This window comes from Plecotus auritus (genome assembly GCF_963455305.1).
Source record: "Plecotus auritus genome assembly, chromosome: 5".
Taxonomy (NCBI): Eukaryota; Metazoa; Chordata; class Mammalia; order Chiroptera; family Vespertilionidae; genus Plecotus; species Plecotus auritus.
This window is the reverse complement of record NC_137776.1, coordinates 72,525,197-72,534,638: the sequence shown is the minus strand read 5'-3', so window position 1 is coordinate 72,534,638 and position 9,442 is coordinate 72,525,197. Positions and strand designations below refer to the sequence as shown.

Sequence of the window (9,442 nt, the reverse complement as noted above, 5' to 3'; positions counted from 1 at the left end):
ACTGGGAAAATGCATTTTTGAGTCTTGGGCATGTAGTTAGGAACTGAAGCTGAGGGTGTTGAAAAAGTCACTGAAGCACAGAATGAAGAGAGTAGAGAGCCCCAGAGGGGCCCTGGGAAACGCTATCATGCAAATACGGAGTGAAGAAAGCAGATCTTGGTCCGTGAGTAGGAAGAAAACCTAGAAGAATGTGGTTAGGGATTTAAAGGAGGACTTTTAAAGAGGAAGTCTTCAATGGAGTTAAAAGCTGCCTCTTCTGTGTGTAAAGATGTGCTATGATTTTCAAAACAAATTAAATACATTAGGTGGGACTGTTATTGCTAGCAACATGCAATAACTGACTAACAGCATATAAAAATACCACAAGCTTAGAGAAAAGCAAATTAAACCAGGCTTTTAAGATGATATACCGTCTTCTAAAAGTAAAATGTGAAGGATAGTGTGCTGGCCTTCCGCGAAGAAGACATGGGGTTGGATTTGTTTTTCTTAGTAACGAGATGAGATATTTTCAGTGAACTGAACCCTGACTTTCTTACCTGAGCCTTTTGTGACCCACTCATGGGTGAGCAGGCAGCAGGAGGCAAGGAGCAATGGAGCAGAACAGAGCTCATGGGCACATCTGAGAACTCTTCCCAGAACCTGGTCTCACTGATTCCCAGTTTTAGGCCACTGACTACCAGAGCAATATATCAATATATCAAAACACACCAGTTGACTCACTCCTATCTTGGGTTTTCATGTTGCCTTCCCCACAGAACTCCCAGTATCCTTCCCAAAACTCAGGGATGTGAATGCATTGCAGGAATTATTAGCTGGTTTCGCAAGAGGTTTGGAGCTGGAAAAGATTAAGATTCACAGCAGTAATGAATCAGGGGAGAGAGCGCATCTCACTCATTTCTGTTCCTGAACTCGGGCTCCAAAATCCTGTAAACAGCTACTTGGATTTTTGCCCCCACCCTCCTTAATTTAAAAATGTTACTGTATTTTATTCCGACATGTCCTACCTGAAGCCAGGTTTGGTTCCTCTGCTCTCTGGTCCTTCCATTATCTTGGCCTGCCCTCTGACACTGTTTCCCAATTTATGTTTTCCTTTCTCATTTCCCTCTTCTCAGCACTGACACGAGCCACAAACCTGTAACCAGAATGTCTGACTCACTCGGTGCTTCTCCTGTTAATGGACACCATGTGGGACAGGAGGCAGGAAAAGACCCTTTACAGGAAATCAGCCGGTAATGCTTGCACTTTGGTGCCCTTTGAAACAAGAATTTAATTATCCTAATTAAAAAGATCACCTTATAGAAGACATTTGGGAAAAAGAGTAAGCAGTTTGTCTTTTTCCTGATGGCATGCATCTCAAAACCAAAGGGATATTCCTGCTGCTGCTTGTTTTATCTGTTCAAGCCCAGGCATCAAAGAGGATGGTTACATCAAAATTTAATTTTGATTTTCAGACCAACCCAGAGGCTGAGTACTGGAGCTCTGACTTCAGTGGTTTGTTTTGGGGATGCCACAAACTGGGTTTCTTAAAACAACCAAACTTTATTCTCACACAGTACTGGAGGCCAGCAGGCCCAATCATGGTATTGCATGGTTGTTTTCTTCTGAGGGATCTGCTACATTTCTCCCTCCCAACTTTTGATGATGGCCAGCATCCTTGACGTTCTTTGGCTGGAACTCCTTCACTTTGACCTCTGTCTTGGTTTTCACATGGCATTCTCCCTATGTGTGTGTGTCCAAATGTCCCTCTTCTTATAAGGACACCATCCATGTTGGATTAAGGTCCACCCTAACGATCTCATCATGTCTGCAAATACCCTGTTTCCAAGTAAGGTCGCACTCATGGGTTTCAGGGGTTAAGACTTCAATATACCTTTTGGGGAACACAATTCAGCCCAAACAGTGAGTTCGCATCAGGAGCCATCTCTCCTTTCCCCAGGGGCCCATGAGGTCCTGGTTTTCTGGATCAGCACCTGAATTCCAGACCTTCACTTCCCTTCTCAGCATCAGAGAGAACCAGCCTGTGCCCCACTCCCTCAGGGCTCTACTCTCAGCTATAAATTGATAAATTAATCTAAGGGGAGGTGATTAGGCAAATAGCACTGCTTCCAGGTATTTGCATTTAACAGATGAATTTCTGGAGATGGCCCAATCCCTTAATCTAAAGTTGCTGGTGGAAATTTTGCAGTGGGTAAGGTTTTCTATGTTAGCAGACAGGTCTTTGCATGACCCTCAAATCATCGCTCTCTCCTCCATCTGTGAAAAGGATGGGCCCTGTCTGTCTGTTACTCTCTTAAGGGAAAATTATGACTACAGACATTTGATCTATCTTTGAATTGCATGCAGTTATTCATCCCAGGATTGTAAGTGTGCCAAGAGAGAAGATGTGCCCCACACAAGAAAGTCCACTGAGGGAGAGAATTGTATTTTAGAAAGTGACAACCTGAGGATTAAGCACGAGGAATAGAAACTCATTCAAAACTGTGGATAATTTAAAAAGAATGAACCGGAGAGAGGGAGAGAATTTGGTTGCTAGGAAAATCGAATAAAATAAACACAAGCTCCCTTGCCCCTGGTTTTCCATCTTGGGGTGGGCTGTGCTTTCCAGTCTCGCTGTGGGTTGTTTGTCCCTCCCACCTCAGTGGTGATAGACTCACAGGGATGCCTACATGTCTGTCTCACAGGTGTGGGATCTGATACTTGCCAGCTTAGCAACACTTTGGAGGAGTCTCCCACAGTGGTTGCAAAGAGAAAAGGAGAGAGATAATAGCTCACTGGCATCAATAATCTTCTTTCCCGTCCAGCCAAACATTTGAATAATAGGCTCGGAACTTGCCCTCCTACACCCCTCCCTGGGCTCCTCCCCTGTCAGATTCTCTTCCCTTCTCCACAACTGGGAACTCTAGGGAGCAGATTGTTTTGGCTGGAATTAGCCGGGCACAGATGGTACCACCTGCTGCATGTTCCTTACTTCTTATTGGCTTCTCTCTCAGCTCTGCGAGTTTCTGTGGTTTTTAGAAGTTCAGGGGAAGGGGAAATGGCTGGGGCCCTTGCTCATTCCTGATTCTAGCCCAGCTGTTTGGAGCAAGCTGGCAAGGGTGGGCACCGCACTAGGGCGTGCTGACTGGGAAGGTGCTTCCAGGGTAACCTGCCACTGTGGCGGCCTGTTTGCTGAATCCAGTGCTTTCATTTCCAAAATACAAACTTTCTTTGGCCCAAACAGTTTCTGTTTTCCAGGCTGACAGATTTGCCTGTGACCAGACGCAAGGCAGGTGGTCTTGTGAGAATCTGAGAAATGAGATTTCTCTCATTCTGAAGTCAGAGGGGGAGGGAATAAGGAATAGGCCCCGGACAGGTTGATAAGTACATTTCTATACACCGGGAATAACAAACTAAGTTTCTTCTGACTCTCACAGGGTGAACCTCTTAGATGAACAAGTTCAGTTTTCTCACCGATGAATACATGGCATTGGACCAAAGGACCTAGCAGTCTCGTTCCTTAAAATTCTCTGAATTTTATGGGTAAAGTTCTTCTTGGGTGCTTCTAACAGGCGATCGCATTATAAGTCATTCACATGACCCGAGAAATGTTTTCTTACCTATCTGACTTTATCTCTCACTCTCCTCTCTTTCCTACTATGCTTTGGTAGACTGGCCTTTTTATTCTCAAAAAACCAAATTCCTTCCTTCCTCTGTTCCTTCTTTCTGGAACATTCTCCCTTCAGGTCTTCACTTCTTCTCATCTGTCAGGCTCAACTCAAACCCCACTGACTCAGAGAGACTTTTTCTCGTACACGCCTCCCTGTCCCTGGCTGAGGTTGCCTATTCCCCAGTTTCATTTGCTGTTACATCACTTTTTATTTTCAACACAACTCTTAGCATTATGTGAAGTGATCTTTGTAACTGTTTTGTTTTCTGTCTTCTCCATTGGAATGTAGGTCCTTTAAGGTAGGGATATTGTCTTATTTGTCTATCACCATAAGGCAAGGACCTAGAGCCGGGCCTTACCTATGGCATCACTCCATAGTATATGTATTATTGATGGAATTGAGGCATTTTGTGTTTAAATAGAGGAATCACAACAGTAGAAAAGAGATTTCTTAGGACTTTCATATCAGTGCATTCATTCCCTGTGGCACCTGGAACTTTGTGAATGTCTGCCCTGATAGGTTATAAGAAACCTGAGGCCAGTAGCTCTGTCTTGTTTATCTTTGTACATCCTACAGTATCTTATATTATACCTTACACATGATAGAACTCAGTAAACTGAACTACTGTCAATGTTGTAACTGTTGCTAATTATTAGTATTATTTTTAGAACTACTGTACCTACTGAACTGCTGAATAGAAACATCACAGAAGTGGTAGACACATTGATAGAAGCATGAAAGCATCAATGCCATAACTGCAGACATGGCTTCTGGTGTCAGCTCTGCCAGTAACTATGCGATGATTTGAGCTTTGATTCTCTTTGAGGCCAGAGTTTTTAAAGCCAAGGCTTTATATGAGAACATATCTAAGGTTCCTCCATGCTCTTTTTTTCCTCTCTTTTAGTCTACTCCACTTTTCCTATTCAGAGTTATGGCTCCACTCGTGTTCCTGCTGCTCTGCTGCCCTGATTCTTCCTCTGACCATCTCTGGTCTTCAATGCACGTGGGACTCGGACAAGCCATGACTAGAGAAGGAACAGCATGGGGACTCACACAGTGGGTTCAAGCTGAAAACTATGGCTGGAGAGGCTCAGTAGAACCATTCTCCTCAATGGACATAAGCACTGTCAAAAGTCTTGGACAAAACAAGTGGGTAAAATGTGTGAACAGCAGTAATTTTTAAAGAGCTTTTCTTAAAATTGAGGTGGTCTCTGGCTCTCAATTACAGTAAACTCCAGTCCAGAAGCAGTTAACAGCCCTCGGATGATGGCATGACATCTTCAAGTAATATGGGGTTTCCAAAGTTGATTATTTTCATTCCACTCTTTTTGGACCAGAACAAATTCCTACAGGAGGTGGGGAAACTAACTCATTCCTTTTGATGTTTCCATTTGACTGGGATATGTTGAAGAGAACACTGTCAGGGGACGGGGCTTTTGACAGTCTATGCTTAACTGCTTTCTAGATCATTGTGGGGTAAAAGCAAACAAATGCCCAGTGTGGTCTCAAGGATATGGAGACTTACAGTTTCCTCATCTATAAGATGCAAGTGGTAGATTAACTGCTTTTATTTTTCTAACTGTTGCAAACATTCAGGTTTTCCTCCTACCCAATTCATAGGGGAGCTCTATTGAAGAACAAGAAGGATGTTTTTGACAATTTTTATAGACACAACATAGGTTATAATTTAGTCAGGTCATAAAGATATTTGTAACATAGCTATAGGCTGATGTGCAGGTGGAAACATATGACTCAAGGGATCCTGACAATTCCTGGAAAAGTATTTGTACATCATTCTAATTTTCAGTTTAAAAGTCAAGATGGTACATATTAAGTAGCTATTCTGGTTAGAACTCTTCTTGTTCTGACAAGATTTTTTAAATGTTCCATCACCCTTTATTTTTATTTATTTATTTATTTATTTATTTATTTATTTTTAATTTATTTTAATTCTCACTGGAGGATATTTTTTCCATTGATTTTTAGGGACAGTGGAAGAGAAAGGGAAAGCATAGAGAAACAGTGATGTGAGAGAAACTCATCGAATGGTTGCTTCCTGCATGAGCTGCGACTAGGCCCTGGGCCCGGGGAGGAGCCTGCAACCAAGGTACGTGCCCTTGACCGGAATCAAACCCGGGACCCTTTGGTCCACAGGACTGATGCTCTATCCACTGAGCCAAACCGGGGCATCGCCATTTATTTTAAAGTGAGTGAAAAGTTCCTTTTCATGCATTTATCTTTGATAATATAAAAGCACTTTATATTGTAGAAGAAAAAAAAGGTGTCTACTTAGATGTTAGGCTGGTTATTCTCAAACCCACTCTCTCCAGCAATGGCATTTGAAGAGTTAAAACACTTTGGGTAGGGTGGTTTATACTTCTCCTTTTCCCCTCTTGCTTAGACGTATCTTCAGCCGGAAACCTAGGAGCTTACACTTTCTAAGCACATTCAATAATGAAGTGGTAGACCTCCACCGAATGTTTCAGGACTGCAGGAAGTGGTTGAGAGTTATTCAATAGCTGGTATTCTCCCTTCACGTCTGCACCAATCCCAGGCCGCACTACAGGGTTGGGAAATATTGTTTGTGTTGGAAGTAGTATCTTTCAGAAGAGATGTAAAAACCAAGGTCTAGGTTGCTTGTGGTCACTAAAATACACCAGCATGCTTTCTGCGAGTGTAGGGATGTTCTTGAGTTTCCTTTCTAAATTTATATTCTTTTATTCATCTCTATTTTTTTCAAGTAATTTGAAAAAAATTCTGTATTCCTCTTTCTCTAAACAAAACTAAAATGGAATGTAACTGTAATTCTTTGCCTTGTAATAAGACTCTTTTAGGAATGGATTAAAAAGATTCTCCTTTAAGGAATGGTCATAAATTAGAATCTAAGTTTCCTATAAAAAGAATAAAGAGCCCGGCCGGCATGGCTCAGTGGTTGAGTGTCAGCCTCTGAACCAGGAGGTCACAGTTTGATTCCCAGTCAGGGCACATGCCCAGGTTGCAGGCTTCATCCCTGGTGTGGGGGTGTGCAGGAGACAGCCGATCAATGATTCTCTCTCATCATTGATGTTTCTCTCTCTCTCTCCCTCTCCCTTCCTCTCTGAAATCAATAAAAATATATTTTTTAAAAAGAATAAAGATAAGTCATCATTTTATCTGTTATATTGTTAGCATATCTTATAAGTTATATAGAATTTTTTTTTGTGGTGCTGTCTTCAGAACATTCTAATTTTCTAGTACCAGCATTTTAAGTGGTTTCCATTTGTGTAAGATAACAATATAATAACATCTCAAAAGCACTTCATTCAGGCTCCTTCCATCTCTTGGGTATTGTTGCTTTTTAACGCTAGCTATTCAAGTTTACACACAAAGTTAGCAAACCTACTACAGTCTCTCCCCCCACCCCCTCGTTGACTGCTCTGAAAACGGTCAGAACAGGATTATAATGCACAAATCTTTCTCTGAATATTTCCTTATGTTAGATCAGTTCCTTCTGAGTTCTGTGCTTGCCAATGCTAAATTTCCTGCCAGGGCAGTAGTCTATTTTTAACATTTTGGGGGCTTAGTCTTCGTTCCAAATCTAACAGGCAGATTCTGTTGAGTGAAAGAGAGAAAGCAGGCTGGGTGCATTTACAAATCAGAATCATCAGGATTTGCAATTTTTGTAGAATCAAAGAATTGAAGGAGAAAGACCAATTAGAATACTTAAAAGATCATTTGTCATCACTTTAATCTTCATGTATTTTTTACTCATCATTTTCTTTGACTAAAATTATTAGAATCTTTGTCATGTTCATCTCAAGGCCAAATGGGAGCAGTAATGTTCATTTTATATTTTCAATATTTGGAGCATTGTAACATGTCATGCTAGATTATAGGTGGTAGATTACTGCTTTAACAGAGAGAGTTTTAGTTTGTGTCATATTCAGCATCATATTATCTCAGTGTCATGTCTTTGAATTTAATTCCATGTTTCATATACATAAATGAAGACTGAGGGATTTATTTCTGTTATTGAATAGCATTTGTTTAATTCAGAGATTAATATATCATCTTCAACCCTGAAACAGAGGCCCTCTGAAACATCAGACCCAAAAAATTGGACACGGCCTATTAGCCAAAAGAACATGTTGCCAATTATCTCCATGTTTATTTAAATATTTAGCTCTAAAGGAAGCAATCATTCCTTTATACTTCTTTGAATTTAGTATTGACATTTTTATTTTGGGAAAGGAGGTCTTTTTTTTTTTTTTTAACATGGATACAGGAAAAGAAAACTCTCCAATAAAAATATTGTCTAAAAAGTTTGTTTTGTCTGCATGATTTACTAAATATGTACAATTTCAATTCACAGCGAAGGTAACAAAGATTTAAACAGCCAACATCACAAATGTCTCAAGTTCTAAAAAAAATCACTGTGCACAGTTTAACAATTTAATTGAATAAAAACCAAAGCTAAGCCTTCAGTCGGAGTCTTTTTTATGATGGGCACAAGCCATGTATTTTCTTCATCTTTGTTACACGATGCATATTTCAGTGACTAAACGCCCCTTCCCATTTTAGTATATTAGGTTATGTCAGTACATACTTAAGGAAGGCCATAAATTGCCTCTTGGTACACCTATATGATTTGTGATGTGTTCACATATATGTCATATTTATTAATATATAAAATGATCAGATGAGTCACTTGTGATTTTTTTATGTCTTCAAATGTAGGAATGTTTAGTTACATGTATAAAAAATTTTTAACTGATGGGAGTGGTATTTAAAGTGATAATAATTTGACCAGAGTCCCATTGATGTAAGATGTCTAGAAAGAACTAGTCTGCACTTGAAATATAGATATTTCACATCTCTATCCAATTCAGGTTTGTAAAGTTCATTATTATATGAATCCAAATGCTATGGTCATTCTGATATAATGATCAAGTGAATGAATCAATTAATCATTAGAAACAAATGTCATTGAATTCAGAATAGTTGAGTTACAGCTAAGAAGGGAGCCATAACTTTGGCAAACCCTATAAAATCTACAATAAGGTTGTTTTCATATATATGTTTTCCCATGTAAATTCTTTGGTGTTGTTCCCCCCTCTTTTTACTAATGCTGTGACTGATGAACATACAATGTGAGATTCAAATAATTGCACCGAGCATGTTTATTTGAATAATTGTCCCATTGCACCATCAAATATATATGCTGAGTGTGTTTGAATGTTCTTACATGTACATGGGATCACATACTCAAATAAATGCAGCTGTGTTTATTACAATGTGTGGGGCTCCAAACATATGCATACTTGTTTGTGCATCTATCCAGGCCCCTTCTGTCCTGAACGGCCCTCACACATCTTAGAGCAAAAGCGTGGTTAACAATTTTTCAGTTTAAATACATGTAAACTTATGATGGGGTAATCTCCTCAAACTTGTGACTAAGATTTGCTTTCATTAAGGCTCACATCCTTAGAAAGATAGAAAATAACCTTTTGGGGGGAGCTGTCTGATTGTGAAAAGTATCTAAGAAATGTATTCACATTTATTCAAATACAATCCCTCTTTTTCTCCTTCCTCCAAGCTCTCCCACTCCACCCCAGTCTAATTCATGCTAAAGAAGATGTACGCTTTGCTTAATTCTTGATGGAAAGTCCTGATACTCATCTCTCTTCCCAGTTATTTCAGGCCTAGGCCCACAGTGTCATGTGGAAAAAAGAAAAGATTGCCCAGATCTTCTAGAATACAAAGGGCTTTTGGAGAAAATGGACAGGGATGTTTAATTGCTCCAACATTTCATCACT

General features: G+C 40.0%; 1 protein-coding gene across 5 annotated transcripts in view; it reads right to left on the bottom strand.

The window, feature by feature from the left end:
• Positions 1-7,660: 7,660 nt before the first annotated feature.
• Positions 7,661-9,442, bottom strand: part of ZEB2 (zinc finger E-box binding homeobox 2) — a 138,256-nt gene continuing 136,474 nt past the window's right edge. For all 5 annotated transcript variants that reach the window (XM_080669620.1, XM_080669621.1, XM_080669624.1 and 2 more), the window contains one exon: positions 7,661-9,442. This exon is cut by the window's right edge. The gene's annotated coding sequence lies outside the window, so the exon portion shown is untranslated.